Source organism: Bidens hawaiensis, unplaced genomic scaffold (assembly GCF_021521415.1).
Source record: "Bidens hawaiensis isolate Kalapana, Puna unplaced genomic scaffold, B.hawaiensis_p1.1 tig00013251_1, whole genome shotgun sequence".
NCBI lineage: Eukaryota > Viridiplantae > Streptophyta > Magnoliopsida > Asterales > Asteraceae > Bidens > Bidens hawaiensis.
The window spans coordinates 105,721-117,737 of NW_027492121.1; positions in this window are offsets into that span (position 1 = coordinate 105,721).

Below are 12,017 nucleotides of genomic sequence, written 5' to 3' on the forward strand. Positions count from 1 at the left end.
CCTCTACTCATGAATCATGATACTTGAGTATGACAACCCTCTCAGTAAAGGTGGTAATATTGACCCTGTTGCTTTAAAAAATAAATGAGTTGATTTGGGTTCAAATACTTTAACTAAAATGATCAATATAAGCCACTTAAAGGAAACCTTGTTATTTCGGGTCAAAATGGGTCAACAAATTTAAGAAATAGGTCGATTTGGGTTAGTGTCCTAACGAAATGTAGCATGTTCGGGTTGGAATGGATTTTCGAGTGGCACAGTTTTCCACACGAGACAGGTTTCGCTCAAAACAGGTTTTGGATTGGAACAGTTCAGGTTTCGAGCTGATACGAATTTTCACACAGGATGGGTTCGGTTCGGTTTTGGTTTTTTATTTTGTTTTCGTCGATTTTTTCAGTTTCAATTCATTTCTCGAGGGTTTTTTTTAACAAAGACAGTTGGATGAAATATTTTAGCTTTATTTTATTGCTTTTGATTTTTATTTTGAGTTATGATTTTTTTATTAATTTTTCTAAAAAAATTTTGTAGGGTTTTTTTATCTTAATAGAAAACCCCTCAAAAAATTTTTAAAAAGAAATAAAAAAAATCATAACTCAAAATATAAATCAAAAACAAAAAAAAAACAAAAAAAATTAATATGTTTGCTCCGTTGTCTTCGTTCATAAAAATAAAATAAAAAAAACCTCGAAACTCATTCCGACTCTAAGTTGTTTAGAGCCATGACCCGCTCGACTCAACCCAACTCATTTACCACCCTGATTAAAACGATTGTGCTTATACGTGGAAGTGATTTAAGTTTTATGCAAATATGGTCCATGTGATTAATTAATATTAACAGAGAAGGTCTACATGTGATTTCCTTTACTTAATTTTTCCTAAGGTTAACAAAAAGATGCTGAGATGTCCCACATAGATAATGCAACTTATGGATTATGGATAATATGGTTTTGTAGATCATATATTGAGTGGTTTTTGTTCATGGTGAACTGTTGTTGTACCTGTGGTTTTCAAGTACTGTTTTGTAGTTTTGTTTTGTTTTTCCTTTCCATTTTTTTGCCTTTTTGGTGGTGTATAAAGCTAATCACGGTTCGGGCCATTTGTGGGCAGATGATTAATATTTAATTAATAGTGGATAGCAGCCTATACAAGTCTATAAAATGGATAATGCAGCACTCATATAGTGACATGTTGAAATTATTTAATTGAATTTTTATATGAAAAATCATCGACCTTAAGTCCGTAACCCATAATTCTTAAAACCTTGAAGGGTTGAAGTATAAAACTAGTTTGTCCGCATCTACCAAAGGGGCAATGGTGGATGATTTGGAAAGCTCGAAACAATATAACTTTTAACAAACCATTAATTTTAATCAAATTGGTGGGTGATATAAACCCGTCTCCATATCTTTGAATCACTAGCCGGAATAAGCATTTGGAGATGAAGTATGGTGCAATTTGAGTTTCGTTTAGTTTGTAGTGTTTGCAATTTCGCTTTTGATTCCCGAGTTATGGGGTGTTTGGGTCCTTGGGATTGCTTATTGTAGTCAACTTATGACTTATAACTTAATGAAAAGTTAAAAAAAAATTTTTGAGATTGTTTGATTTGTATGGGGATAAGTTGATAAGTTACATTATTGTAACTTAAGAGTTTTAAGGAGGTAAAAATAAGGATTCCCGAACAACCCCCTATATTTGTTTTCTTTTGTACTTGGGGCCATGTGTCTTATGGGCTTTGATCGAATACAAATTAAATTAACGTGTTAAATGTGTGTATCAAGTAATGTAATTATATATACAAATTACACTGTTTGATTCGCATAATTAGTATGTTAATTTAATTTGTATGTTAACTTTTCCCATGTTTTATTGGGTGTCCTTTTTTAAAAAAAATAATCGGCCTTTAAAAAAAAGATAAAAATAGCTCAATAAGGTTATGTTTGTTTTTGCTTATAAGATCTGCAATGAGCCTATGTCTGCGGGCGCGCAGAGCTTACATAAGCTCTTACAGACTGTATGTTTTTTTAAAAAAAATATCTGAAAACTGTTTTTTATGAAAAATAAGCTTTTTTTCACCATCTTCACACTTCTTCACATCATACCAAGTACCAACACCCAATGTCCAACACCACCACCACCCACCGTCCGCCACCACCACCACCATCCACCATCCGCCGCCACCACCACCCACCACCACTGTCAACCACTCACCACCACCACCGTTAACCACCCAACACCACCACTGTTCATCACCACCACCACCCCCGTCGACCACAACCACCATCCACCACCACCACCCACCGTCCGTCACCACCACCACCTGCCACCACCATCCACCACCACCCGCCGCTGCCACCACCCATCGTCCGCCGCCACCACCATCCACCACCACCATAGTCCACCACCCACCACCATCGTTCATTACCAACACCACCCATTGTCGGCCACCATCACGGTACACCACCCACCACCATAACCGTCCATCACCACCACCCACCGTTCACCGCCTACCACAATTGTCTACCATCACCCACTTCCATAGTTCTTATACCACTACCAATTATTTTAGCAGTCTACAAACGTTAAATAACTTTTATCTACTGTAATATATATGATAGGTAACTACAGTGAAGGTTCATGTACATTTTGATCTTAACATGAGTATGTAGGAAATAATGCCAATTTATTTAAAAATGCGAATGTAAGAAACAATACCAACTACAATATCAATCTACATAAACAATGACTTATAATAACAAAGAAAAGAACCTAAAAACTACAACAAAAGAATCAAAATCAAGAACAAAATAATAACAGCATATATCAACAAATACTTATAACAGCAAAAGAAAACATCTAATAATAACAACAAAATATAAATAAACAAATACTTATAACGTCTCATAATCGAAAATTAGCAAATACGAACAAAAAATAGCAGCAAACACCTATAAAAATAAACCTAATCATAACAACAAATTGGTTCTCACCGTTTTCATGTTAAGAATAAAATGTATTTGATCCTGTTTCAGGTAACTACTTTTCAGCTTATGCAGACGATATCCAGTTTATAAAACAAACAGTATTATATTTTCAGATTGCAGACCTTCAGACCACATCTTCAGTTGCATACATTAAATCAAATGAAATCATATTGCAGACAATTTTTATCTTCAAAAACAAACAGCACCTAAGTCAACAACAATAACGAGTTGGGCTGGAAGGGCTTCAGAGAAGTTGAGTCAACGTGTCATCGTGATGTGCTGAATAAAGTATACGTAGTGGAATCGGGTTGGTTTAAAGAATAAAGTATGTCGTACGTTATGATAAATACATATGAATTCAATGGAAGTCGAAGATCTAAGCATTTAAAATTTTATATCAATTTGTTTAAAGAGAAAACAAAAAGAAATGAAGAAGTGATCCGAGTGACCTTGATCTCCTCTGTTGTGTTCGATCGGTTTGGTATGACTAACGACCCTAAAGAGAATGTAGTTGGAAAGGTGAGATCCTATCGTATTCGGGACAATAGAATTCCAACAAGACGTTGTAGTTCCAAAGGGGGTGAAATTGTGGTGCATGGGTAGTGGGATATTTCCCGTATGGTTTCGTTGTCCTATCGTGCCAAGGGATATGATGGGGGTGATGTATGCAAATGTCTCGCGTAATTTGGAATTGTGACTTAGTGCATTGCACACATGTGAATCAACGGCCAGTATTTGACCAATGTTCTTAAATCAGCGCTTGGGCTACCAAGTTTAGTCCACGCGTCCTCACGTGTTTGGTTACTTTAGTGTGCTTGTTCTGGCGATTGGGATTGGATTGAGCTGATGCTATTGGGCTTCAAAGTTAAAACAAGTGGATGTGAACTCAGGAATTAGCAGCTTGAATCTTTGGGAGTGTGCAATGCTCAAAGTCGTGTGTTTTTCCAACGCAGGAGCCTCCATGGGACTTTATGTAATGTGTCCGTTTAATGGGATTAATGGATTTGCATGATTGGGCTTGCCAGATAACTCAATCTGGGCCGACTGGGTCCGATGGAGCATATCAATGATGAAAAACGAGCAGGGGCTTAAAATGTATTTAAAAAAACCATAAATGGGGGGAACCCGGGGGGGGGGGGGGGGGTGGCTCAAGTTTTTGGTCAAAAAATGGTAAATTTACACTAAACATAAAAAATTTTAAGCGAAAATTAATTAAATTTACACTACTGCGCGAGAAAACAGAGGGCGCGGGGCCACCCCGGCCCTCATTATGCTTCGCCATGCCCTGAAACATAAATAAACGAACACATGACAAAAACAAAATTTTACTGGTGTCGATTTTCGAAAATATCTAATGAGTTGTAACGGTGGCTGCTTAGTAGATGTGACCCGGCCAACACACAAAGCAAGTTAGAACAAACACTTAATACTTGAATGTATAGTAAAATATCATAAGTAATAAAATAACTGATAATATATTTCGTAACACAAGCCAACCTAAACCTTTTGTCATAAGTCAATTATGAAATCTCATCATAAATTCAATATGGGTCTCTTATTTTCCTATTAATTTATAACCCAGATTCACCAATCACCATCTATGTTTTTAATTTTAAATATTTGCAATTAATGACTAATGCAAATATAGGTCAACAGTATTGTTCCTAAGAACATGGTTTCATCAATTTTTGTAGTTTACAAAATCAGAAAACATAGAATTCCATAAATAATAAATTCAAGAGACACCAAAATCTTCATAAATCAAACCAAATTATGTTCCATTCATCATCAAATAAATCCTACAAATTAACCTAAAAAAACAATAATTTTCCATTTTCCAATCATCCCAACCACAAAATGAATCAAAATTACCTTTTTTTTAGCTGCTCTTTCTAGGCTTGCTTTTTCTTCTACTTCTTCTTGGTTGATCTTGACTAATAATACTAGTACCAGAAGTAGAAGATCTTGCTTCTACTTTAACCACTTCTTCATTTGACTTTTGCTTCTTTGACTCATGCTCTTCATCTGAATCTTGTTGACTTTCTTCTTTTGACTCTTTGACCAGCTCTTCCTTTTTCTCCACAATCTTTCTTGGCCTGCCTCTCTTTCTGGGACTAATTTGTTCTTCAACTACTGGTGCTGATGACTCAGCTACTGGTACTACTATTTCATTTACTTTCTTGGGTATCTTCTTCTTTCCCATCTCCTAAATCTTTTATTCAAAACAAAACCATTGATATTCAAGAAAACACAATCCCAGATGAAAGATTCAATCTTTTTAAATATGTATGGGAAGCCTTCACCTTTTAGTGACACCAAGAGAACCTTGAACTAATAAACATGCATGTGTTGTAAAGCAATAATGGTTTGAAGTTGAAGGAGAAGACAGGTTAAGAGAGAGAAGAGAAGCTGAAGTTGAAAAAGAACGATATGATAAAGTGGAGATAGTGAGAAGACTATGATATATCATCCCATCCAATGTCCTTATTGGTTATTAGTCTTGATTTAGTCTCTTTTACTTTACTTTTTTGTTTTGTCCCTTTGAAATTTCAATACTAGTCCACAAAATTTGTTCATGTTTGTATATGTGGCCATCTGTGCTATATGTATTTCTTTATAACATCTTGAAATGTATATATTAGTTGAATTAGATAACCAAGAGTTATTAACTTTTTTTAAAGTTTACTCATAACTATGTGGGGCTAAATCACCCGTCAGGGCGTGACCATAGCTGAGCATGGGATTTATATTAGTTGTTTAATTTGAGTTTCGACCTGTGTAGACTTGAATGCAATCGTGTTTGTTGGATTGTTTTGATTATTTAAGTGTTTCTCGTGATTCATATGACTATAATCAAAGAACACACACACGAGAATATAAACAATGAATTGATAAACAATAGTTTCTTGGATTAATCAAAGTAAGATCAATCTTGGTGATTTACATCGTACAAAGTTTTGTTTTTATATAGACTAGGGCTAAAGAGAGATGACGATTAAACAGGTAAAACCGTTAATGACGGTTTTCTGTTTATTAACAATATCTCAAATAACCCTAAGTCCTATCTAATAATAATATTCATAAGTTTGTTACAATAATAAACTAAATACAATAATAATAATGTTTATAATTATCTAATATTCCCCATTAAACATTATTAAGTCCAAGAGGGTTCTTGGATAAACTCTTTCAAACATAGTAGGTTTAAGAGAGTTCTTCGTCTTTGGAGAACTGTGAAATGATTATTCAAGAGCAATCTTTGCAGCATTGAAGTCGATTTTCCGTTTCTTGTGTTCTTCATTTCTTTTCTTGAACATTCTTTTTGCACCAATCCAATCATTCCCCATAAACAAAGCATATTCATGTGCTTCTCGTAGTCTCTTATCAATCTCCGAATTGGGTTCCATAGCATCTTTACATTCTTGATCATTTGTTTCCGATTGTAATGTACTTGTACCATCTTTTCTTTCAATGCTTCCTTCTGCTCATGATTCTAGATCACGTTTATATAACATGTATTCAAACTCAAACACATCCAAGTATCTTGCATAGATTAGTTTCATAATATGTCCTTCAAACCAGTCGAACCCCATGTCTTTTGCTATTATTATCCATAGACCCTTTTCTTCCACTCTTTCATGTCCTCCTTTTGTGTTCACCAATATGTATTGATCTAGTAATTCAATCTTCTTGTTTTGATTATTGTATGGGGGTACCAGACGATTCAAGGAGAGATGATTATTGAGAAACCAGTGTATCATTTCTTCAAATTTATTTCTTAAAAGATTCCTATGAACATGTATATACTCGGTATCATCAAGTAAACTTATGAGGGCAATACAATCTTTAAATTTGTTAAACTCTAAGGCAAGTATTATTGCTTTATTCCAATCAAAGCTTTCACGATCTTGACTTATACTTTCCATATATTCTTCTAACACATTATCATCTTTATCCTTCACAAACTTTGGTTTTTCTATCTTTAAAAAATTCTCATAATCTTTATTACAATTGTCAATATAGTCTTGATTGACTACTTTGTTCCCTTCATCCCGGATAACCTTTTCAGTCTTATTGCCCTCTTTTGTACTCAAATTTTGATTGGGATTTGATGCTCTAAACATATGATGTATATAACCTATACAACCTTCTTTTCTTTTAACATATCCTTGAAAAATTAATTGATCATAACTTAGAATGTTTCTATCAATGATGGGGATATAAAATACATCGGGGATAAACAAGTTTTCTTGATTTGTGTCAACAATCACAATTCCTATACCCAAGTTTTCTTGATTTGTGTCAACAATCACAATTCCTATACCCCTTATAAACATGGTTCTTGTATTCTCTAAACATGTTTCTACACCATATGAATTTTTAATGTACTTAAACATAGACAAGTTACCCGATACATGATGTTTGGAATTGTAACTTATGTACCACATGCTTGCCCATAAGCCTTTGTCTGACCCAGCAACTAATAGATCATCATAATGGTAGTCTGTAGTGAATTGATTATGCTTTTCAATTGTCAAGGACAGTCGAACTAATTGAGCGGCTTCATCATCTTCTTTAATTGGGCAGTGGGCAATTAAATGTCCAGTGTCTTCACAGTAATAGCATCGGCGTTGATCCTTCTTGTTCCTTCTTCGTTTAATCTTCTGTTGTTCCATTATGCAGTGTTGGCAGGATTTCATATTTGAGGATTGTGTAGTATCTGTATCAATTTTGTATTTTGAGAATCGAATGAAAGCGTGGCTCTGATACTAGTTTATTGGAATCAAAGAACACACACACGAGAATATAAACAATAAATTGATAAACAATAGTTTCTTGGATTAATCAAAGTAAGATCAATCTTGGTGATTTACATCGTACAAAGTTTTGATCTTAAATAGACTAGGGCTAAAGAGAGATGACGGTTAAACAGGTAAAACCGTTAATGACGGTTTTCTGTTTATTAATAATATCTCAAATAACCTTAAGTCTTATCTAATAATAATATTCATAAGTTTGTTACAATAATAAACTAAATATAATAATAATAATGTTTATAATTATCTAATTAACAAGCATGGGATTTATATTAGTTGTTTAATTTGAGTTTCGACCTGTGTAGACTTGAATGCAATCGTGTTTGTTGGATTATTTTGATTATTTAAGTGTTTCTCGTGATTCATATGACTATATGTGTCGTTCAAAGTGTACTATTAACAAAGATCAATTTATATAGTATGACTTTACCGATGTTGATTTGTAACACATCAGAGTTGATAATTGTAGTGTTATGTTAGAGCATTCTCAACCCATCTCCTATGACATCGGATAACTCAAGCCACCAGCGGATTATCTGCATCACTTTTCAATTTACGAGTATCAGTCTTTGCCAATTAGTTTTCAACCACGTTTCAAGTTTTGATTGTTTTCTTTGGGGATAAGCGGCGGAAAATTGGGTTAATTTAGATGCAATGGTCCGCTTCATATGTGGTTTATCATCAAATTTAGTAAAACTTCATATTGGACCCTGAACTTTAACTTCGGCTAAATGACCAAATGGTCATTCTACTTCCAAAGTTATTAATTCGGTATGAAATTTTCAAGGTATTACAATAGGCACCGTTAAACTTCACGACTCTCTTGTTCTCTTCACACCACTTGGATTTGATTTGACGATGAGTAGCTTCGGTATTCATCATGGATTTGTGCCTACGGCAGCCCTCCCTCCACGTAGGCACAAACATGATGAAACGGTAAGTATATTGCATGGCCAAAGAGCCTTATTTTGTCATAACTTTGTTATAATAGTGATAGTTTTCAACAAATATCCGAACTAGAAGGGGTCAATATGTAAAATAGGAAGGAGTGACAGCAGTCAGTGTCTCAGTATAACTGTGGCTGAGTTGGCGCACTATCTCCTACGTGTGCCATGCCTTCCTCGTTTCTCAGCCGTAGATTCCATGCAACTGCGTACCCTAGGTTTGGATATTATAATCGTACGGTGATTATTTGGAGCATGTGATTCATTCTGGGCCGGTCAGAATACTCATGGGAAAGTGGAGAAAAGTATAAAACACTCAGCTTCTCTTTTTCTTTTTTAAAATTTAAGCTTTGTGTAATTTGTACAAGTCTATAACTAAATAAAAAGTGCATTAATAATAATAATAATAATAATAGTATTATATAGTTTAAAATTTAATAATCCTTGTTCTGATTTTCTTATTTAAGTAACAGCCATCCAAACACCATCCAAAGCCGCTCTAGAACGGAAATAATGAACTATGATTCGTTTTTAGGTTTCGGGTCGAGTATTAAAAGATACTTATGGCCTTATATATATATACACATTAAAAATCCAGGTGCTTGTCTCCGACTATCGAACTTCTTCTAATCTTCTCAAGTTTTCAAAAAACAAAACGATAATTAGATGTACACAAGAAACCTAAGTAAGCCTACAATTAGACCCACGTAGAACTTACACATATAATTTTCTAATTTATATATTTTACCAAGAATGAATACTAAGGAAAAACACACAATTAATGCAGTACATGATCTTTTATGAGTTAAAAGACATCAATAGTTATAATAGGATCACTCTGACCCTCACAAGGTTAAAAATATCAATATTCATTAAGTAGAATTATCTTAATGATTAACTTTATAAAAGGACATAAAGTCCGGTACGTTCCTTGTATCCACTATATTGAGTGGACAAATGAAGTTCGGTCTGTTGTTGATGATTTGGTTATGGTTTTCTGAAAGAGTATGCTACATATTACTTTGTTTCCTTGTTTACTTTAGTAAGTACATTGATCGTCCCTAAACTTCATATATTGTAACAACTAGTAATTTACCCGCGCGTTGCGCGGTGAATTTTGTCGGTAAATCCGGGTGTGATACCGGCGTGTTAACGCGAATTCAGACAGTATTTGTTACATTCGTTACGGTACCCGAATTAAACATAAAATATAAAGTCGTCAAGTTAACATGTTTAAACTAAAAAAAAAAAAGAAATAGCGGCACTTGTATAGCCTATCATACAAAAAATTAGCATATATTTTCGGTCGGTAAAGCGGGTCGTTAGTTCCTTGGCATTGGTAAAACCCGAGCGTTACAACAGTGAATCAACATGAATTCGGTCGTTATTGGTTACGTTCGTTACAATATAGACAATGTTGGTAAACCCCAAGCGTTGAAACCCAACTAAATTCATCAAATTAACATATATAAAATTAAATATTTAAAACGACATTTATTCAGTCAGTTACCGGGCGGTGGTAAAACCAAAGCGTTGTTCCCGAGCGTCGAGGTGGTAATTTTGCGTTAATTCGGTCGGTTGCGTTTACGTTCTTTACGATATCAGAATTAAATCAAAAACAAAAATAAAGTAAAAAAATTGAGGTGGACCAAATAGGGTTGTCATCGGTAGATAAAACTCGTGTGTTGGTAAAACCCGGGTGTTTCCGTCATGTTCGTTACAGTTTTGGCCGGTTTAAGTTATGTTAGTTATGATACCGAAACTAAAACAAAAAAAAATTAACTGGTGTTTAGTCGGTTATCGTTACGTTTCGTACGACATCAAAATTAAAAAAAACAAATTTAATTGTAGTCCCGCCACCTAGCCCAATCACAGGCTTGCGGCCGAGCGTCGAGGCGGTAATTCGGCGTGAATTCGGTATGTCTCGATTACGCTCGTTACGATATCAGAAATAAAACAAAAACAAAAAAAAAGTATAAAAATTGAGGTGGACCACTAGGGTGACGTTGGTCGATAAAACTCGGGTGTTGGTAAAACCCGGGCATTTCCATCATGTTCGTTAAAGTTTCGGTTGACTTCATATACGTTAGTTACGCTACCGGAACTAAATATTCTTTTGGTGTTAGGTCGATTACCTCTACGTTCCTATGGTATTAAAACTAAAAACATAAAAAAAATAAACAAAATTAATAGACTAATGTGGTACCGTCACTTGGCCCAATCACGGGCCTGCGACACCAACATTGTCTGAAATCAGTCGATTTCGTTCACGTTTGTTACGGTTTTGGAACTAAAACATAAAAAAAAAACAAAAAACAAAAAATCATTGAGGTGGCCCAATGGGGGGACATCAGTCAATGAAACTCGGGTGTTGGTAAAACTCGAGCATTATCGGCCCCGGACGTTGAAGCGGTTAGGCTACGCGACAATTTCAGTGCCAGAATAAAAACACAAAAAAGGGTGTTGGTGTAACCCGAGCATTTTCGGACCGACGTTAAAGCGGCTAGTCTACACGACATCGGTCGGTAAAAGAAACAAAAATACAATAACAGTCAAATTTCAAAAATCAGAAAAAATAATAAGAGTTTACAATTGATCTTGTGGCACTGGGTCTTATTTACTCAATATATAATATATACAGAAAGGAAAAATAACAGTAAAATAGTCAAATTGCAAAAAATTAAAAAAAAACAATAATAAAAAATCTTAAATTTCTTTCTTGTGGCGCCGACTGTCTATTTTACTTATATTAGATAATGTTCGACCTTAGGTCTAACGAACATTAGATTTGTCCGTTAAATCTAGTTATGTCCAATAAGTATAGGGTGTTTTTTTTTGTCTCTTTACATATTTAGTGAAAAAATATGCCTTTTTAGAAGATGATAAATATGTTTTCAGTTTTGAAATATATGATTTAGTTTTACTTAAATATTAAAAATGTTAATGTATATATTTTTTTAGATAAATATGTTTTCATTTTTGTATAATATGATTTATTTATACTTAAATTTTAATGTTTTTTTTAGATTTGTTAATGAGAAAAAACTGTGCAAAAGATTCTTTAAATGAAAGACAGAATTGTGATCATGATCAAATACAAAAATTGCAAAGGCATATTTTGCTAGATTAAGTTTGTTTGAAAGTACTTTTAAGTTTTGTTTGAACATTTGTTATTCGATTAACTTTTTGATTTAAATGTGCGGATAAAATATTTTATTATATTTGTTATTATATGATTTTTCTAATGCCAAGTAATATATCATAAGTGTAACACT